At 35.3% G+C, this 22,504-nt stretch overlaps 1 long non-coding RNA gene across 2 annotated transcripts; it reads right to left on the bottom strand.

Annotated features, from left to right (window-relative positions):
* Positions 1–5,894: 5,894 nt before the first annotated feature.
* LOC128552186 (uncharacterized) lies at positions 5,895–14,123 on the bottom strand. Of its 2 annotated transcripts, XR_008368999.1 has the most exons (4): positions 13,951–14,123; positions 10,137–10,303; positions 6,320–6,486; positions 5,895–6,033 (listed from the first exon to the last, which is right to left on the bottom strand). It is a non-coding gene; the product is annotated as an uncharacterized LOC128552186 (long non-coding RNA). The 2 variants fall into 2 exon arrangements; XR_008368998.1 differs by lacking the exon at positions 5,895–6,033 and having other exon boundaries at positions 6,237–6,486; positions 13,951–14,120.
* Between the last annotated feature and the right edge of the window lie 8,381 nt (positions 14,124–22,504).

The raw sequence follows: 22,504 nt of genomic DNA, 5'->3' as shown, positions 1-22,504 counted from the left end.
GTAGATTTTCGCTTATTTTGTTGATCATGCCTTTTCATTTTACATTCTTGTTATAAAAAGGTTGCTTTTGTGAAATTGAATATTTTCGACCAAACTGAGGGCGAGCAGCTTTAAGATAATTAAGAAATAATATATCTCATCGGTGATTTGTCGCTGAATAAATCACTGTTTGTCGTTCAGATGCGAAGGAATTATATCACGAGGGCGCAGCCCGAGTGACATAATGCTACGCATCTGAACGACAAACAGTGATTTATTCAAGAGCAAATCACTAAATGAGATATATTATTTCGATTCTAACACGTTACCACGGACTTTAAAGTAAACCCTTGTCGGCATGCATTAAATATTTGCCCGTTTTCACTCGGGTTCTTTTCCAGCGCGCCGCTACGCCGCTTGACGCTATGATGTAATAGTTGTGACGTCAAAACAGTGAATTGTTGTTTAATAATTCACTGTTTTCAGCCTTCTTTGTTTAATAGGAAAATGAATCGGATCGTGTTAGAATTGTTGTATAGAATATGTTTATTCAATAGCTGTAATTTACGTACATGTTTATGCACTTCAAAATATACATACTTAATCAAACTTAACTTATTTCTATGTAAAACAGGGCTAAACTGAGTTAATGTCCTTAGCCTACTAGGCCTAGTTATGTAGTCTTGCCTACATAATGTAGAGTGTGATGGTAAACAAGTAGTCAAAGTTTCAAAGCCATATGACAAACAGGTTAGGCAAAATATGAACTCGTATGAAAAATTTAACTGATTTCCAAGTCCAAAAAGGGCAATAATTCAGCCAAAATAGACAAAATAATTCTCTTGCCTACAGATGGAAATCATATTGATAAACAAGTGTTCAAAGTTTCAAAGCCACAGTTTTGACAAAACGTTGACTTGTGCGAAAAACTGAACCAATTTTAAAGGCCAAAAAGGGCTATTATAATTCAGCCAAAACAGAGTTATATACTCTTGCCTATAGATTGAAATCATGATGATAAGCAAGTGTTCAAGACATATGTCAAATAGTTTTGACAAAGCGTGGACTTGTACGAAAACAGAACCAATTTCCAAGTACAAGAAGGGCCATAATTCAGCCAAAATAATTGACAGAGTTATGTACTCTTGCCTACAGGTAGAGACTATTATCTAGGTTACACTCTACCAATTCGATTCCTTCTTTATTTCATATAGGGAATTAAATTTTCAGACACCATTTTCTGTACTTTAGAGCATTTCAAAGGTATGGAAACCATATATAGCCTTTTAGTATAACATGTCTACTTACCAGAAATAAAAAAATATTGACATGTTATGTTGAATATAAGAAAAATAATTTGTTCAGAAAAACAACACCGTCTGAAAATGCTTCCATGAAAATGCTAATCGAACAAGTACGCGTAGGTAGACACTTTAATCAAAAAAATATACTAAAACATGGAAATGCACTGTGACAGTTGCTTAGATCTTTTCTCAATATAATCTGCAATCAAACTAAACCAAAAATGTAACTGTCACATCATATTTCACTCGTTTCTGTTATATTTTATCAACAGCATGGAACTATTTCTTGGACTACTTCACATGTAACACTATGTAGTCACTTCCGGTTTGGTATAATCAGTCCTTTAAGGAACTTTTTGGTGGACAAAATTTGAAATTAATACACTGACCTTTAGGTCCACCTTTTACTACAAACCATGTTAAAATTTGAAAGGAATCCATGCATGCATTCTCTCAAAATATGCATTTTTAAATGATGATATTTTCAGGCTCGGCCAATTGCTATTTTCTGATTTTTACAGAAATACCTCTTATAGGAAAATTTATATTTTTTGTATTTCTTAAAACTGAAGACTCTAACTGCTATTGGCTATTACTGGGATGACATTTGAATAATAAAAAGTAAAAAAATTTCACATATGATCATATTTCCTACTTTTAATATGGCTTGAAACATACTTTTTTATAAAAAAAAATGCACCATATTTTCCAAATTTTGCAATTAAGATGGTACACAAATGACTTTCTATAACCAAAGAACATGTTAAATTTGGTTATTTGATAAAAAGCAAAGTGTCATTTAGTGATTACAATAATTTTAGAGACAAATAATCCTGCTAGGGCTTTATTAAGGTATATTGCCATGTCTGTGCATCTGGCTGTGAAGGATGTGAAATTCCTACAGTTGTTCCACAGGTTCTACACTATCTCCTGTTTGTTCATAGTCACTTAACCTGTTGTTTGTTACAGATTAAGATGTTAAATTTAACAGTAATGCATGTGTTAGTTATTAGTTATAAAAATTATCTATTTTTTTTTGTCACTAAATTGCATAAAATGGTTCGTTTGAAGAAACAAGTAAAACACTGCCGCAGTGTTGGTTCAAGAAAGGTGCTCCTAGCACACTAAAGGTATGAAACTTTGTAAAACACACTGATAAGTTAGAAATAGTATGTTAGTTAGAAAAAAACAGGTTCACAATGCAACAGTTCATGAAACTCTGAAGTACTAACCTTTAAAGATGTTGATGCATGCCACAATGACAAAACCACTCAGGCCAAAAAACCAGATAGGTTGGGATTACGATAAGTATGGTACTGCTCAAACTGATTCGTTCACCCGACTTGCGAACTAACAAACTGTATCTTCCCGTGAATGTACAGGCATGTTCAATTCTGAAATGAGAAATCCAGGGCTGTACACAGTGAATGTGAAGTTGATCTTGTGTTTGATGGTAGGCGTCACAAAAAGTGGGGGTAGTGTGGCTGAAAGACTCAAATGTACAAAATGCATAGTTTTTGAGTCAGTTTCACAATCTTATGATGAGGTGGATACTGGTAAACGTGGCAGAAAAGCTGCACCAGCTAATATAGGTTTGCAATTAGGATTATACACCACCCCAATAAGTAATACTGGCGCTTGCCGGATACTAAATAACGCAAACATAATTTCACCGTGGTAGCTTCTATGCACAAAACGCATTAAAAGTTGCCAGGGTTTACAGGTACTAAATGAACAAAGCATGTGTGATATTCAAACAAATCTTAAAACAGTAAATGAACAAATAGGTCAAAAAGAGCCTGATTAGTGAATGTTGAAGGAGACTCATTGTTATAATAATCCTATATTTAACTCGGATTCACCCCGTTTCAGCGGGTACAATCGTTGCGACTACTTTATGCGAGAACAATACCAAATCAAAAAAAAATCATAGGGTTCATGTTGGCAGTAAACTTTGTGTAGTAGCTGCCAGACTTCGCAATAATGGTAGAAATGTTGAATGTCAAAATCATAAGGACACTGTAGTGCTAATGTTCCTGAAACTGATTCAATTGGTGATGAGGGTAGAAGGAGTCAAAAGGTAGCAAGTAAACTGTCAATGCGCATAGCTTCCTACACTGGAGATGGTGACTCAAAGAGTCATGCCGGTATTGAAAAATCTCAAAACAATAAAGTAACACACTTAAAAGATGTCAGGCATCTTAGCAATTCAATGCGGCGTGAATTGTACAAGGCCCCATTCAGTAGCTCAATGTTTAAATGCGGTAGTAAACAAAATCAAATCTAAAAAATAGGTTTGCTATTCTGTAAGCTGAGATGTGTTGCTGAGCTCAGAAAAGCTCACAAAGTACATAATGGTGACATAAGTAAAATAAAAAAAAATATGCCAAAAGTAATATCTGCCATTGTTATGTGTTTTAAGGGTACTGCGGACAAACATTAAAAATGATAGCCTGGTTTGTTGCGGTAACTTCAAACATGCTTACAGTTATATGCCGGCAAATGTCAAGGTACGAATGACTGAATGCGATGAAAATGTTTTGCGAAAGTGCATTAATATTCTCCTTGGTCCTGACAGCATCAGTAAAACCAAACTTATGACATCAACACAAAAATGTGAAGCCGTCAATCGTTCATATCAAGCGGTCATCCCAAACAGACAACATTTGCCCGTTCCTCGTCAGGACGCATACACGGCAAATTACTAAGTTAAACCATGGTTTATGCTGAATCTGTCTTACTAAAAACTGAGTTCTTTAAGGCTAACATTTCAAAAGGTTCAAAAGTAGTAAAACAAATTGTAAGAACTGAAAAAATCAGATGTACCCGGCTTCGGTCGGACATGAAACAGAAAGCGAAAAGAGCTCGGTATGCTGCTCGGGCTCGGCGGTACAAACTTCATGAAAAAAATCACTACTCGTCAGGCCTTACAGATCCTAAACCAAATTATAGTGCAGTGAAACACTTGCAAGACCACTGCTATGCATAATTTAGTGCCTAAAATTGCATGATTTAGTGATAAGACTGCATGATAAGTGATATAGAAGCTTAGATGTATATATACAGAAAAAATGTGTGAACAAATGTATATAAGAAGTTATGCTGTTGGTTCAAATAAAGTGCATTTTTCTGTATATTTTCTACATATTTCTTATGTTTTCAGTGGTCTAGCTTGTACATACTAACAAAACAAACAAGACACTGTCACAAAAATTAGATTTAAGTCACATTTTCTTCAGGGATTTTTTCAGGCTCTAAATAATACAATTTGGGTAGCCGGTATGCCCAAGACATTGCCTCTGGCAACACAAGTCTTCCTGTCATGATTAATTCCATGGGTTCTAGGGATAGGTGACTTGTGTTAAAACACAAAGAGTGGCCACACAGGTGTGAGAGAGGCTGGTTAGATGTCAAAATCAACTTTAAAATGAAGCATATATGCCAAACGGTGAACAAAATGTACTTTAGAAGGGGCATCTTCTGGAAATTTAGCCCTAATCTTGCCATATTTAGGCCCTAAATGTCCAGAACATGCCCCTGTCCAAAACAATACAGCCCTTTTCAGGTTCTAGCATGCAGTTTCTTTCCATTTTTCTTTCAATTCTCTGTATTTTTCACCTTCCATGATTTTGTAGCAGACGATATGTTACATCCGAATACTCTTCTAGGTTACACTCTACCAATTCGATTCCTTCTTTAATTCATATAGGAATTAAATTTTCAGACACCATTTCTGTACTTTAGAGCATTTCAAAGGTATGGAAACCATATATAGCCTTTTAGTATAACATGTCTACTTACCAGAAATAAAAAAATATTGACATGTTATGTTGAATATAAGAAAAAATAATTTGTTCAGAAAAACAACACCGTCTGAAAATGCTTCCATGAAAATGCTAATCGAACAAGTACGCGTAGGTAGACACTTTAATCAAAAAATATACTAAAACATGAGAAATGCACTGTGACAGTTGCTTAGATCTTTTCTCAATATAATCTAGCAATCAAACTAAACCAAAATTAACTGTCACATCATATTTCACTCGTTTCTGTTATATTTTATCAACAGCATGGAACTATTTCTTGGACTACTTCACATGTAACACTATGTAGTCACTTCCGGTTTGGTATAATCAGTCCTTTAAGGAACTTTTTTGGTGGACAAAATTGAAATTAATACACTGACCTTTAGGTCCACCTTTTACTACAAACATGTTAAAATTTGAAAGGAATACATGCATGCATTCTCTCAAAATATGCATTTTAAATGATGATATTTTTCAGGCTCGGCCAATTGCTATTTTCTGATTTTTTACAGAAATACTCTGATAGGAAAATGTATATATTTTTTGTATTTCTTAAAACTGAAGACTCTAACGCTATTGGCTATTACTGGGATGACATTTGAATAAAAAAAGTAAAAAAATTTCACATATGATCATATTTCCTACTTTTAATATGGCTTGAAACATACTTTTTTTTATAAAAAAATGCACCATATTTCCAAATTTTGCAATTAAGATGGTACACAAATGACTTTCTATAACCAAAGAACATGTTAAATTTGGTTATTTGATAAAAAGCAAAGTGTCATTTAGTGATTACAATAATTTAGAGACAAGATAATCCATGCTAGGGGCTTTATTAAGGTATATTGTCATGTCTGTGCATCTGGCTGTGAAGGTGTGAAATTCCTCAGGTGTTCCACAGGGTTCTACACTATCTCCTGTTTTGTTCATAGTCACTTAACCTGTTGTTTTGTACAGATTAAGATGTTAAAATTTAACAGTATATGCATGTGTTAGTTATTAGTTATAAAATATTATCTATTTTTTTTTTGTCACTAAATTGCATAAAATGGTTCGTTTGGAGAAACAAGTAAAACACTGCCGCAGTGTTGGGTTCAAGAAAGGTGCTCCTAGCACAACTAAAGGTATGAAACTTTGTTATAACACTGATAAGTTAGAATATAGGTATGTTAGGTTAGAAAAACAGGTTCACAATGCAACAGTTCATGAGAACTCTGAAGTACTAACCTTTAAAGATGTTGATGGCAATGCCACAATGACAAAACCACTCAGGCCAAAACCAGATAGTGTTGGGATTATCGATAAGTATGGTACTGCTCAAACTGATTCTGTTCACCCGGACTTGCGAACTAACAAACTGTATCTTCCCGTGAATGTACAGGCTATGTTCAATTCTGAAATGAGAAATCACAGGGCTGTAACACAGTGAATGTGAAGGTGATTTGTGTTTGATGTGAGGCGTCACAAAAGTGGGGGGTAGTGTGGCGTGAAAGACTCAAATGTACAAAATGCATGTTTTTGAGTCAGTTTCACAATCTTTATGATGAGGTGGATACTGGTAAACGTGGCAGAAAAGCTGCCACAGCTAATATAGGTTTGCAATTAGGATTATACACCACCCCAATAAATAATACTGGCGCTTGCCGGATACTAAATAACGCAAACATAATTTCACCGTGTGTAGCTTCTATGCACAAAACTGCATTAAAAGTTGGCCAGGGTTTACAAGTACTAAATGAACAAAGCATGTGTGATATTCAAACAAATCTTAAAACAGTAAATGAACAAATAGGTCAAAAAGAGCCTGATTTAGTGAATGTTGAAGGAGACTCTTGTTATAATAATCCTATATTTAACTCGGATTCAACCCCGTTTCAGGCGGGTACAATCGTTGCGACTATTTTATGCGAGAACAATACCAAATCAAAAAAAAATCATAGGGGTTCATGTTGGCAGTAAACTTTGTGTAGTAGCTGCCAGACTTCGCAATAATGGTAGAAATGTTGAATGTCCAAATCATGAAGGACACTGTAGTGCTAATGTTCCTGAAACTGATTCAATTGGTGATGAGGTAGATGGAGTCAAAAGGTAGCAAGTAAATGTCAATGCGCGCATAGCTTCCTACACTGGAGATGGTGACTCAAAGAGTCATGCCGGTATTGAAAAATCTCAAAACAATAAAGTAACACACTTAAAAGATGTCAGGCATCTTAGCAATTCAATGCGGCGTGAATTGTACAAGGCCCCATTCAGTAGCTCAATGTTTAAATGCGGTAGTAAACAAAAATCAAATCTAAAAAATAGGTTTGCTATTTCTGTAAAGCTGAGATGTGTTGCTGAGCTCAGAAAAGCTCACAAAGTACATAATGGTGACATAAGTAAAATAAAAAAAAATATGCCAAAAGTAATATCTGCCATTGTTATGTGTTTTAAAGGGTACTGCGGACAAACATGTAAAAATGATAGCCTGGTTTGTTGCGGTAACTTCAAACATGCTTACAGTTATATGCCGGCAAATGTCAAGGTACGAATGACTGAATGCGATGAAAATGTTTTGCGAAAGTGCATTAATATTCTCCTTGGTCCTGACAGCATCAGTAAAACCAAACTTATGACATCAACACAAAAATGTGAAGCCGTCAATCGTTCATATCAAGCGGTCATTCCCAAACAGACAACATTTGCCCGTTCCTCGTCAGGACGCATACACGGGCAAATTACTAAGTTAAACCATGGTTATGCTGAATCTGTCTTACTAAAAACTGAGTTCTTTAAGGCTAACATTTCAAAAGGTTCAAAAGTAGTAAAACAAATTGTAGAACTGAAAAAATCAGATGTACCCGGCTTCGTCGGACATGAAACAGAAAGCGAAAAGAGCTCGGTATGCTGCTCGGGCTCGGCGGTACAAACTTCATGAAAAAAATCACTACTCGTCAGGCCTTACAGATCCTAAACCAAATTATCGGCAGTGAAACACTTGCAAGACCACTGCTATGCATAATTTAGTGCCTAAAATTGCATGATTTAGTGATCAGACTGCATGATAAGTGATATAGAAGCTTAGATGTATATACAGAAAAAATGTGTGACAAATGTATATAAGAAGTTATGCTGTTGGTTCAAATAAAGTGCTTTTTCTGTATATTTTCTACATATTTCTTATGTTTTCAGTGGTCTAGCTTGTACATACTAACAAAACAAACAAGACACTGTCACCAAAAATTAGATTTAAGTCACATTTTCTTTCAGGGATTTTTTCAGGCTCTAAATAATACAATTTGGTAGCCGGTATGCCCAAGACGTAGCCTCTGGCAACACAAGTCTTCCTGTCATGATTAATTTCCATGGGTTTCTAGGGATAGGTGACTTGTGTTAAACACAAAGAGTGGCCACCAGGTGTGAGAGAGGCGGTTAGATGTCAAAATCAACTTAAAATGAAGCATATATGCCAAACGGTGAACAAAATGTACTTTAGAAGGGGCATCTTCTGGAAATTTAGCCACTAATCTTGCCATATTTAGGCCCTAAATGTCCAGAACATGCCCCTGTCCAAACAATACAGCCCTTTTCAGGTTCTAGCATGCAGTTTCTTTCCATTTTCTTTCAATTTCTCTGTAATTTTCACCTTCCATGATTTTGTAGCAGACGATATGTTACATCCGAATACTCTTCTAGGTTACACTCTACCATTCGATTCCTTCTTTATTTCATATAGGAATTAAATTTTCAGACAACCATTTTCTGTACTTTAGAGCATTTCAAAGGTATGGAAACCATATATAGCCTTTTAGTATAACATGTCTACTTACCAGAAATAAAAAAATATTGACATTGTTATGTTGAATATAAGAAAAATAATTTGTTCAGAAAACAACACCGTCTGAAAATGCTTCCATGAAAATGCTAATCGAACAGTACTCGTAGGTAGACACTTTAATCAAAAAATATACTAAAACATGGAAATGCACTGTGACAGTTGCTTAGATCTTTTCTCAATATAATCTGCAATCAAACTAAACCAAAAATGTAACTGTCACATCATATTTCACTCGTTTCTGTTATATTTTATCAACAGCATGGAACTATTTCTTGGACTACTTCACATGTAACACTATGTAGTCACTTCCGGTTTGGTATAATCAGTCCTTTAAGGAACTTTTTTGGTGGACAAAATTTGAAATTAATACACTGACCTTTAGGTCCACCTTTTACTACAAACATGTTAAAATTTGAAAGGAATCCATGCATGCATTCTCTCAAAATATGCATTTTTAAATGATGATATTTTTCAGGCTCGGCCAATTGCTATTTTCTGATTTTTTACAGAAATACCTCTGATAGGAAAATGTATATATTTTTTGTATTTCTTAAAACTGAAGACTCTAACTGCTATTGGCTATTACTGGGATGACATTTGAATAATAAAAAGTAAAAAATTTCACATATGATCATATTTCCTACTTTTAATATGGCTTGAAACATACTTTTTTTTTAAAAAAAATGCACCATATTTTCCAAATTTTGCAATTAAGATGGTCACAAATGACTTTCTATAACCAAAGAACATGTTAAATTTGGTTATTTGATAAAAAGCAAAGTGTCCATTTAGTGATTACAATAATTTAGAGACAAGATAATCCATGCTAGGGGCTTTATTAGGTATATTGTCATGTCTGTGCATCTGGCTGTGAAGGTGTGAAATTCCTCAGGTGTTCCACAGGGTTCTACACTACTCCTGTTTTGTTCATAGTCACTTAACCTGTTGTTTTGTACAGATTAAGATGTTAAAATTTAAACAGTATATGCATGTGTTAGTTATTAGTTATAAAATATTATCTATTTTTTTTTTGTCACTAAATTGCATAAAATGTTCGTTTGGAGAAACAAGTAAAACACTGCGCAGTGTTGGGTTCAAGAAAGGTGCTCCTAGCACAACTAAAGGTATGAAACTTTGTTATAACACTGATAAGTTAGAATATAGGTAATGTTAGGTTAGAAAAACAGGTTCACAATGCAACAGTTCATGAGAACTCTGAAGTACTACCTTTAAAGATGTTGATGGCAATGCCACAATGACAAAACCACTCAGGCCAAAACCAGATAGTGTTGGGATTATCGATAAGTATGGTACTGCTCAAACTGATTCTGTTCACCCGGACTTGCGAACTAAACAACTGTATCTTCCCGTGAATGTACAGGCTATGTTCAATTCTGAAATGAGAAATCACAGGGCTGTACACAGTGAATGTGAAGGTGATCTTGTGTTTGATGGTGAGGCGTCACAAAAGTGGGGGTAGTGTGGCGTGAAAGACTCAATGTACAAATGCATGTTTTGAGTCAGTTCACAATCTTATGATGAGGTGGATACTGGTAAACGTGGCAGAAAAGCTGCCACAGCTAATATAGGTTTGCAATTAGGATTATACACCACCCCAATAAATAATACTGGCGCTTGCCGGATACTAAATAACGCAAACATAATTTCACCGTGTGTAGCTTCTATGCACAAAACTGCATTAAAAGTTGGCCAGGGTTTTACAAGTACTAAATGAACAAAGCATGTGTGATATTCAAACAATCTATAAAACAGTAAATGAACAAATAGGTCAAAAAGAGCCTGATTTAGTGAATGTTGAAGGAGACTCTTGTTATAATAATCCTATATTTAACTCGGATTCAACCCCGTTTCAGGCGGGTACAATCGTTGCGACTATTTTATGCGAGAACAATACCAAATCAAAAAAAATCATAGGGGTTCATGTTGGCAGTAAACTTTGTGTAGTAGCTGCCAGACTTCGCAATAATGGTTAGAAATGTTGAATGTTCCAAATCATGAAGGACACTGTAGTGCTAAAGTTCCTGAAACTGATTCAATTGGTGATGAGGGTAGATGGAGTCAAAAGGTAGCAAGTAAACTGTCAATGCGCATAGCTTCCTACACTGGAGATGGTGACTCAAAGAGTCATGCCGGTATTGAAAAATCTCAAAACAATAAAGTAACACACTTAAAAGATGTCAGGCATCTTAGCAATTCAATGCGGCGTGAATTGTACAAGGCCCCATTCAGTAGCTCAATGTTTAAATGCTGGTAGTAAACAAAAATCAAATCTAAAAAATAGGTTTGGCTATTTCTGTAAAGCTGAGATGTGTTGCTGAGCTCAGAAAAAGCTCTCAAAGTACATAATGGTGACATAAGTAAAATAAAAAAAAATATGCCAAAAGTAATATCTGCCATTGTTATGTGTTTTAAAGGGTACTGCGACAAACATGTAAAAATGATAGCCTGGTTTTGTTGCGGTAACTTCAAACATGCTTACAGTTATATGCCGGCAAATGTCAAGGTACGAATGACTGAATGCGATGAAAATGTTTTTGCGAAAGTGCATTAATATTCTCCTTGGTCCTGACAGCATCAGTAAAACCAAACTTATGACATCAACACAAAAATGTGAAGCCGTCAATCGTTCATATCAAGCGGTCATTCCCAAACAGACAACATTTGCCCGTTCCTCGTCAGGACGCATACACGGGCAAATTACTAAGTTAAACCATGGTTATGCTGAATCTGTCTTACTAAAAACTGAGTTCTTAAGGCTAACATTTCAAAAGGTTCAAAAGTAGTAAAACAAATTGTAAGAACTGAAAAAATCAGATGTACCCGGCTTCGGTCGGACATGAAACAGAAAGCGAAAAGCTCGGATGCTGCTCGGGCTCGGCGGTACAAACTTCATGAAAAAAATCACTACTCGTCAGGCCTTACAGATCCTAACCAATTATCGGCAGTGAAACACTTGCAAGACCACTGCTATGCATATTTAGTGCCTAAATTGCATGATTATAGTGATCATGACTGCATGATAAGTGATATAGAGCTTAGATGTATATACAGAAAAATGTGTGAACAAATGTATATAAGAAGTTATGCTGTTGGTTCAAATAAAGTGCTTTTTCTGTATATTTTCTACATATTTCTTATGTTTTCAGTGGTCTAGCTTGTACATACTAACAAAACAAACAAGACACTGTCACAAAAATTAGATTTAAGTCACATTTCTTCAGGGATTTTTTCAGGCTCTAAATAATACAATTTGGGTAGCCGGTATGCCCAAGACGTATGCCTCTGGCAACACAATGTCTTCCTGTCATGATTAATTTCCATGGGTTCTAGGGATAGGTGACTTGTGTTAAAACACAAAGAGTGGCCACACAGGTGTGAGAGAGGCTGGTTAGATGTCAAAATCAACTTAAAATGAAGCATATATGCCAAACGGTGAACAAAATGTACTTTAGAAGGGGCATCTTCTGGAAATTTAGCCCTAATCTTGCCATATTAGGCCCTAAATGTCCAGAACATGCCCCTGTCCAAACAATACAGCCCTTTCAGGTTCTAGCATGCAGTTTCTTTCCATTTTTCTTTCAATTTCTCTGTAATTTTCACCTTCCATGATTTTGTAGCAGACGATATGTTACATCCGAATACTCTTCTAGGTTACACTCTACCAATTCGATTCCTTCTTTATTTCATATAGGGAATTAAATTTTCAGACACCATTTTCTGTACTTTAGAGCATTTCAAAGTATGGAAACCATATATAGCCTTTTAGTATAACTGTCTACTTACCAGAAATAAAAAATATTGACATGTATGTTGAATATAAGAAAAATAATTTGTTCAGAAAAACAACACCGTCTGAAAATGCTTCCATGAAAATGCTAATCGAACAAGTACGCGTAGGTAGACACTTTAATCAAAAAATATACTAAAACATGGAAATGCACTGTGACAGTTGCTTAGATCTTTTCTCAATATAATCTGCAATCAAACTAAACCAAAAATGTAACTGTCACATCATATTTCACTCGTTTCTGTTATATTTTATCAACAGCATGGAACTATTTCTTGGACTACTTCACATGTAACACTATGTAGTCACTTCCGGTTTGGTATAATCAGTCCTTTAAGGAACTTTTTTGGTGGACAAAATTTGAAATTAATACACTGACCTTTAGGTCCACCTTTTACTACAAACATGTTAAAATTTGAAAGGAATCCATGCATGCATTCTCTCAAAATATGCATTTTTAAATGATGATATTTTTCAGGCTCGGCCAATTGCTATTTTCTGATTTTTTACAGAAATACCTCTGATAGGAAAATGTATATATTTTTTGTATTTCTTAAAACTGAAGACTCTAACTGCTATTGGCTATTACTGGGATGACATTTGAATAATAAAAAGTAAAAAATTTCACATATGATCATATTTCCTACTTTTAATATGGCTTGAAACATACTTTTTTTTATAAAAAAAATGCACCATATTTTCCAAATTTTGCAATTAAGATGGTACACAAATGACTTTCTATAACCAAAGAACATGTTAAATTTGGTTATTTGATAAAAAGCAAAGTGTCATTTAGTGATTACAATAATTTAGAGACAAGATAATCCATGCTAGGGGCTTTATTAAGGTATATTGTCATGTCTGTGCATCTGGCTGTGAAGGTGTGAAATTCCTCAGGTGTTCCACAGGGTTCTACACTATCTCCTGTTTTGTTCATAGTCACTTAACCTGTTGTTTTGTACAGATTAAGATGTTAAAATTTAACAGTATATGCATGTGTTAGTTATTAGTTATAAAATATTATCTATTTTTTTTTTGTCACTAAATTGCATAAAATGGTTCGTTTGGAGAAACAAGTAAAACACTGCCGCAGTGTTGGGTTCAAGAAAGGTGCTCCTAGCACAACTAAAGGTATGAAACTTTGTTATAACACTGATAAGTTAGAATATAGTATGTTAGGTTAGAAAAACAGGTTCACAATGCAACAGTTCATGAGAACTCTGAAGTACTAACCTTTAAAGATGTTGATGGCAATGCCACAATGACAAAACCACTCAGGCCAAACCAGATAGTGTTGGGATTATCGATAAGTATGGTACTGCTCAAACTGATTCTGTTCACCCGGACTTGCGAACTAACAAACTGTATCTTCCCGTGAATGTACAGGCTATGTTCAATTCTGAAATGAGAAATCACAGGGCTGTACACAGTGAATGTGAAGGTGATCTTGTGTTTGATGGTGAGGCGTCACAAAAGTGGGGGTAGTGTGGCGTGAAAGACTCAAATGTACAAAATGCATGTTTTTGAGTCAGTTTCACAATCTTATGATGAGGTGGATACTGGTAAACGTGGCAGAAAAAGCTGCCACAGCTAATATAGGTTTGCAATTAGGATTATACACCACCCCAATAAATAATACTGGCGCTTGCCGATACTAAATAACGCAAACATAAATTTACCGTGTGTAGCTTCTATGCACAAAACTGCATTAAAAGTTGGCCAGGTTTTACAAGTACTAAATGAACAAAGCATGTGTGATATTCAAACAAATCTTAAAACAGTAAATGAACAAATAGGTCAAAAGAGCCTGATTTAGTGAATGTTGAAGGAGACTCTTGTTATAATAATCCTATATTTAACTCGGATTCAACCCCGTTTCAGGCGGGTACAATCGTTGCGACTATTTTATGCGAGAACAATACCAAATCAAAAAAAATCATAGGGGTTTCATGTTGGCAGTAAACTTTGTGTAGTAGCTGCCAGACTTCGCAATAATGGTAGAAATGTTGAATGTCCAAATCATGAAGGACACTGTAGTGCTAATGTTCCTGAAACTGATTCAATTGGTGATGAGGGTAGATGGAGTCAAAAGGTAGCAAGTAAACTGTCAAAGCGCAATAGCTTCCTACACTGGAGATGGTGACTCAAAGAGTCATGCCGGTATTGAAAAATCTCAAAACAATAAAGTAAACACACTTAAAGAATGTCAGGCATCTTAGCAATTCAATGCGGCGTGAATTGTACAAGGCCCCATTCAGTAGCTCAATGTTTAAATGCGGTAGTAAACAAAATCAAATCTAAAAATAGGTTTGCTATTTCTGTAAAGCTGAGAAGTGTTGCTGAGCTCAAAAGCTCACAAAGTACATAATGGTGACATAAGTAAAATAAAAAAAAATATGCCAAAAAGTAATATCTGCCATTGTTTATGTGTTTTAAAGGGTACTGCGGACAAACATGTAAAAATGATAGCCTGGTTTGTTGCGGTAACTTCAAACATGCTTACAGTTATATGCCGGCAAATGTCAAGGTAACGAATGACTGAATGCGATGAAAATGTTTTGCGAAAGTGCATTAATATTCTCCTTGGTCCTGACAGCATCAGTAAAACCAAACTTATGACATCAACACAAAAATGTGAAGCCGTCAAATCGTTCATATCAAGCGGTCATTCCCAAACAGACAACATTTGCCCGTTCCGTCAGGACGCATACACGGGCAAATTACTAAGTTAAACCATGGTTATGCTGAATCTGTCTTACTAAAAACTGAGTTCTTTAAGGCTACATTTCAAAAGGGTTCAAAAGTAGTAAAACAAATTGTAAGAACTGAAAAAACAGATGTTACCCGGCTTCGGTCGGACATGAAACAGAAAGCGAAAAGAGCTCGGTATGCTGCTCGGGCTCGGCGGTACAAACTTCATGAAAAAAATCACTACTCGTCAGGCCTTACAGATCCTAAACCAAATTATCGGCGTGAAACACTTGCAAGACCACTGCTATGCATAATTTAGTGCCTAAAATTGCATGATTTAGTGATCAGACTGCATGATAAGTGATATAGAAGCTTAGATGTATATACAGAAAAAATGTGTGACAAATGTATATAAGAAGTTATGCTGTTGGTTCAAATAAAGTGCTTTTTCTGTATATTTTCTACATATTTCTTATGTTTTCAGTGGTCTAGCTTGTACATACTAACAAAACAAACAAGACACTGTCACAAAAATTAGATTTAAGTCACATTTTCTTTCAGGGATTTTTTCAGGCTCTAAATAATACAATTTGGGTAGCCGGTATGCCCAAGACGTATGCCTCTGGCAACACAAGTCTTCCTGTCATGATTAATTTCCATGGGTTCTAGGGATAGGTGACTTGTGTTAAAACACAAAGAGTGGCCACACAGGTGTGAGAGAGGCTGGTTAGATGTCAAAATCAACTTAAAATGAAGCATATATGCCAAACGGTGAACAAAATGTACTTTAGAAGGGGCATCTTCTGGAAATTTAGCCCTAATCTTGCCATATTTAGGCCCTAAATGTCCAGAACATGCCCCTGTCCAAACAATACAGCCCTTTTCAGGTTCTAGCATGCAGTTTCTTTCCATTTTTCTTTCAATTTCTCTGTAATTTTCACCTTCCATGATTTTGTAGCAGACGATATGTTACATCCGAATACTCTTCTAGGTTACACTCTACCAATTCGATTCCTTCTTTATTTCATATAGGGAATTAAATTTTCAGACACCATTTTCTGTACTTTAGAGCATTTCAAAGGTATGGAAACCATATATAGCCTTTTAGTATAACATGTCTACTTACCAGAAATAAAAAAATATTGACATGTTATGTTGAATATAAGAAAAAAATTTGTTCAGAAAAAACAACACCGTCTGAAAATGCTTCCATGAAAATGCTAATCGAACAAGTACGCGTAGGTAGACACTTTAATCAAAAAAATATACTAAAACATGGAAATGCACTGTGACAGTTGCTTAGATCTTTTCTCAATATAATCTGCAATCAAACTAAACCAAAAATGTAACTGTCACATCATATTTCACTCGTTTCTGTTATATTTTATCAACAGCATGGAACTATTTCTTGGACTACTTCACATGTAACACTATGTAGTCACTTCCGGTTTGGTATAATCAGTCCTTTAAGGAACTTTTTTGGTGGACAAAATTAACTCTGGCTCTCTGGTCATAGAAAATATGTTATAGCGAGCTCGAAGAGCAGGCCCGAAGGGCCTCCTCGAGAATCGAGCTTTACGGTAACGCAAGTATACTTGCACACTTGGTGATGGATTTGAAAAGTTTCGTCGGAAGTTTTTAAAAAGCGCACCCTAGCGGATAGGTGCTCACAGGAAGTACTTCTTTCCGGAGTGAATACAGAACTTCATTCAATTGCTAAAAATTATTCATCACTCAACAACAATGAAAGAATGATTTCAAGTTGTTTAAAAAAATATTATTTTAATTTAAAAGATCAAGCATCGGTCAGAAAATGGAAAAAAATGTCATTAATAAGCAGAAAGAAAATGGAACGCGATAATGACGTCACCGTGACACCGACTTCCCATTAATTTTGCAACGTATGACATTCACTGTTATAGGTATGGTGACACTAAATGTAGACTTTTTCAAGTGAATAGGTTATCCTGAATTCTTGTGAGTAGTGAATAGTTTCTTTGTGACAATGATGCATATATTTTTCAGCTTAATCCGATTTCTTTGAGCTCGCTTTGAGGCTTTGCCTTATTTCATATTAAATTTTCATTTTATAAATGATGCTAGTCTTGATTGCCTTTTTGCCTTTTTTTCTTTTGACACACATTTTCGTGACCCCAATTCCAATTAATTTAAGTCATTCAGAGAAGACCTACCTATGCAAATGTATTTTTTAATTTTTGCTTAGAAGTACCCTACTATTTTGGCAAAGAAATAATAATATTATTTTCTCAAAATTTAGACCAAGAAACACACCAGAGGCCACCATTCCATACCTGTATTTTATAATTTTTCCAGGGGGGAAATCCTGGCCCCCCACTCATAAAGAGGGTACTAACCCCTCCCTTACCTCAAAATTTTGGACCTGAAAATGCACCAGGGACCACCATTTCATGCCTGTATTTCAAAATTTCCCAGGGGGAAAGCCCCCTGACCCCCACCCCCCTCCCCCTCATCAAAAGGGTACTAACCTCTCCATTATCTCAAAATTACAGACGTTAAAATGCACCAAAGGCCACCATTTCATGCCTGTATTTCAAAAATTTCCAAGGGGAAAGCCCCCTACCCTTCTGTCTTCGTTAAAAAAGACGAGGATATTCATTCACCAGTCCCGTTGTCAATTTAAAGAAAATGTTTGATGATATTCTATTTAAATAGAAAAAAAAATTGCATTTCACCTTCGCCTGAGAAATATATTGATCAGCAGTTGTAATAAACGTTTTTATGAGACAGCAATAAACACATAGGTGTCATAATTATAACGCACAGCATGTCCTAATTGTATAATCAATTTGATATGATTACACTGATTAAACACGAAATATATTCATTCATATATTAAATTTATTTCTGTTCTTTGTTAAACGAAACAAGAAAATAACTATTATTCCCTGAGAAAGTTTTGTTTCCAGAATTACACAAATGATTAAGAATATTCTTCTGTATTCAAAGTATTCCACTGACTTCTAATTTATTTTTCAACACCATTTTGATCTACGGCGTAATTATGTGGGTTTTTTTTTTTTTTTTTTTTTTTTTTTTTTTTGTGAAATATTTTCCCATGTTTTTTAAAGAAAATTAACTAGTGGAAGTCACCTGCAACTGGCAAGTTATTAAAACATATTGGTCATAAATTGTTTGTTAATTCAATTAACATTCAAATATTGCACACATTATATTGGCCTAACTCTCAGTGTGCAACATCCTGAAGGTGACACTTATTCTAACTTTTAGCGGGGTATTGTCAGATTTTTTATTACAAGAAATTTAAAAACGGAAACATCAGCTGAATTTGCAAGTTCACACCCATATATATAAGAAATAAAAATAACAGAGAAACAAATAAGCCACATAATTATGGAATATCCATGCTCCATCTGTGCTTTAGAGTGTCTGCAAAACACCATACAATGTTCAGATCGTAAGAATTGGATTCATAGTTTAAATCTGAGTGATAAAGATTTGCGAGCTTGGTCAGCTGCTCATTTGAACTTTCTATGCCAGAACTGTGTATTCTCTGGAACCGGCTATGATGCCAGCGCAGCCCTAGCAAGGTAAGAATATATATGCAATATAAGTGAAGAATCGTCATTACCAGGCACTGTTTGACTTAACGTTAACATTTTTCATTATTACTAAAGTCAACAAAACTCCCACTTGGTCAGTTTATATTGTAGTTTGGTTAAATTTCGACATTAGAGCGCGGATGGTAGATCACCGATTAAAGGTTCTTGTAAACGGAAATGAGATTAAAAATGGAAATACGCATCAAAGTGACAGCTTCAAACAATTTGTATCAAAATTCTTTTGTCAGTATCACTATGATGTGGTTTTTTTTACACGTGCATGTTGCCGCATATGCCCTGCACATGTAAAATATGCAATATTGGTCAAAATAAATGAATAATTAGCTGCAGTACCTATTCAAGTGTCGGCATGAGAAATTTCGTATGAATACATGCATTATTTACCAAACAGTAATGCCCTGCACATGCAAAATATGCAATATTGGTCAAAATAAATAAATAGTAACCTGCAGTATCTAATCAAATGTCGGTATGTGAAATTTCTAGAGAATACAAGTCATGTATTATTAACAGTTATACAATATAAACTGACCGATTACGAATTTTGTTGAGTGTGTACATGTTATCATTGCAAAAGCAGCGGCATGATGACACGTGCAGATTTCCTGCTAAAACGCAAATAAACTATTCCTTATTGCTACATGTACATTCTCACGTTCTTATGATATTGAAAAAAAGCAAATAGATGGTAAGCGCTTTTTTCTCATTAATTGATGATTTATCGTGTTTCGTAACAAAAAAAAATATGAACAGATTTTCAGTACATTTTCAACGCAAACTGTGGTTATTCTCTTCTTTTTTCGCATAAACAGTACTATTAACCAAACTCTGTACATTTATTATCTTATATTTTCGGAACAATTGAATCAAATTTCATGAATATCGTTAGGATATTTTATATTAAATTTAACGCCAAAATAAATTTGAATGCATTGGATCGTCTTAAATGTGTATGTTGTAAGTTTGTTATTGAATTCGACAAGAATTTTACCAATTTTACATGTTTAATAGGATTCTGTTACTCGATGATGTTGGTTTCACGTGCGTAAAACACCTAGTGAGGGGGGCTAAGCGTTGGCTTACCCTTAGATATCGGAAAATTATTGATATATTTCTTAAGAGGCTTTAAAACTAACTTACTGAAATATTTATGTTTAAAAACGATTAAGAGTTAAACCATTTAAACTCTTTTTGTGCCCCCCCCCCCCCCATGAATGAGTGGTGAGGGCATATAGATTTGGTCTTGTCCGTCCATCCGTCCGAAGTTCGTGACGCGCCTAGCTCGAAAAGTATTTGATATAAATTGATGAAACCTTGCATGAGTCTTTATCATGATATGAACTTGCGCACCTCCTATTTTTCGTCTGGCTCCACCCCCTATTTTCAGAGTTATGCCCCTGAAATAGTAAAAAATGCACATTTTGATTTTGTGACAAGCCTAGCTCAAAAAGTATTTGATATATATTCATGAAACCTTGTATGAGTCTTAATCATGATATGAACTTGTGCACCTCCTGTTTTTCATCTGACTCCGCTCTCTATTTTCAGTGTTATGGCCCCTGAAATAGTCAAAAATGCACATTTTCACCTTGTGACATGCCTAGCTCAAAAAGTATTTGATATAGATTCATGAAACCTTGCATGAGTCTTAATCATGATATGAACTTGTGCACCTCCTATTTTTCATCTGGCTCCACCCCCTATTTTCAGAGTTATGGCCCCTGAAATAGTCGAAAACGCACATTTTCACCTTGTGACACGCCTAGCTCAAAAAGTATTTGATATAGATTCATGAAATCTTGCATGAGTCTTAATCATGATATGAACTTGCGCACCTCCTATTTTTCATTTGGGTCTGCCCCCAATTTCCAGAGTTATGGCCCCTGAAGTAGTCAAAAATGCACATTTTCACCTTCTGACATGCCTAGCTCAAAAAGTATTTGATATAGATTCATGAAACCTTGCATGAGTCTTAATCATGATATGAACTTGTGCACCTCCTATTTTTCATTTGGGTCTGCCCCCTATTTTTAGAGTTATGGCCCCTGAAATAGTCAAAAATGTACATTTTCACCTTGTGACACACCTAGCTCAAAAAGTATTTAATATAAATGGTTGAAAACTCGCATAAGTCTTTATCATGATATAAACTTGCACACCTCTAATTTTTTGGCTGGCTCCACCCCTTATTTTTAAAGTTATGGCCCCTGAAATAGTAAAAAAATGCACTTTTTCACCTAATTATATACCTAGCTCAAAAAGTATTTGATGTAAATTCAGGAAACCTTGCTGGAGTCTTTATCGTGATGTGACCTTGCACATTTGGCATTCCTCTTGAGAATCTTAGCTCTTATTACAGAGTTATGGCCCTTGAAATAGCCAAAATAGTGGATTTTTTGTTTGTTATGCTCATAGCTCAAAAAGTATAGCGCCTAGAATAATGAATCTTTTCATAAAATGTTTGTTGAGGCTATACCCCATTAAGACTGCAAACATTTGAATTATTGCTACTTATTTGTGACAAATGTACCAGTGGGGGGCACACCCTGTGTCCTACAGACACATTCTAGTTTGTTATATGTTTTAACATGTAAATCGAGCGGATATCGTACAGTTTGTTGTTAACTTTTTTTTTTATTCCAGACTGCATACAGCTTTGTTGTCAAACCGCAGAAACAGTTTGACCAATCAGGCAAAATCTGAATCAATGTTGTTGGAAACTTACGGTGTAGAACTACCTACACATACACCAGATTCTGCGACAAATGAAATAGACAAGGACGCTGTCAAAATTCTGGAAATGTACCAATTATCGATGAATTCAGCATATGTTCCGCTACGCACTATAGGTGACGGGAATTGCCTTTATAGAGCTGTGTCACGTGTGTTGTCGGGAGATGAGCATGCACATATCCTGCTAAGGTTATTGACTGTGTTAGAAATGATACTAAATAAATCATGTTATGACACAAATAAAAAACACAACGACTTCATTAACGATATTAGAATTGTCACAAGTGACTATGATAAACTTTTGAATGACGTTTTGAAAGAGAATTCTTTCAGTGAAATGGCGCATATATATGCATTAGATGAATCTATACAGTCCTATTATCCGCCTCAAGTTAAGCCGGAATTATCCTCTGCTTTCACAAGAAAAATTGTAGGAAGCAGCACTTGTGCAGATAAGATTCCTAGAATAATGTTGATGTGGACATCGATGGTTGCCCCTGTTTCAATTTCTAGTTTTCATGCTAATCATTTTGTACCTTTACTTGATAAACAGCAGGAACTAACTGATGTTTGCGACAGTAACTGTAGCATAAATGTGGACCAATATCCTCTGTTTCCAGGTGAAGAGTCTCTAGAGACTAATGACAGTATATGTACATCTATAGGTGGTGCATATGGGTGTGAAACGCTCGAGGAGCCTGTCACTTTATCTGACATTTCTTTGAAAGATTTGGTGACGG

The sequence above is a fragment of the Mercenaria mercenaria genome, unplaced genomic scaffold (genome assembly GCF_021730395.1).
Source record: "Mercenaria mercenaria strain notata unplaced genomic scaffold, MADL_Memer_1 contig_2122, whole genome shotgun sequence".
NCBI classification, from domain to species: domain Eukaryota; kingdom Metazoa; phylum Mollusca; class Bivalvia; order Venerida; family Veneridae; genus Mercenaria; species Mercenaria mercenaria.
The sequence above is the reverse complement of the archived record's forward strand: the minus strand, read 5'-3'. Positions and strand labels throughout refer to the sequence as shown.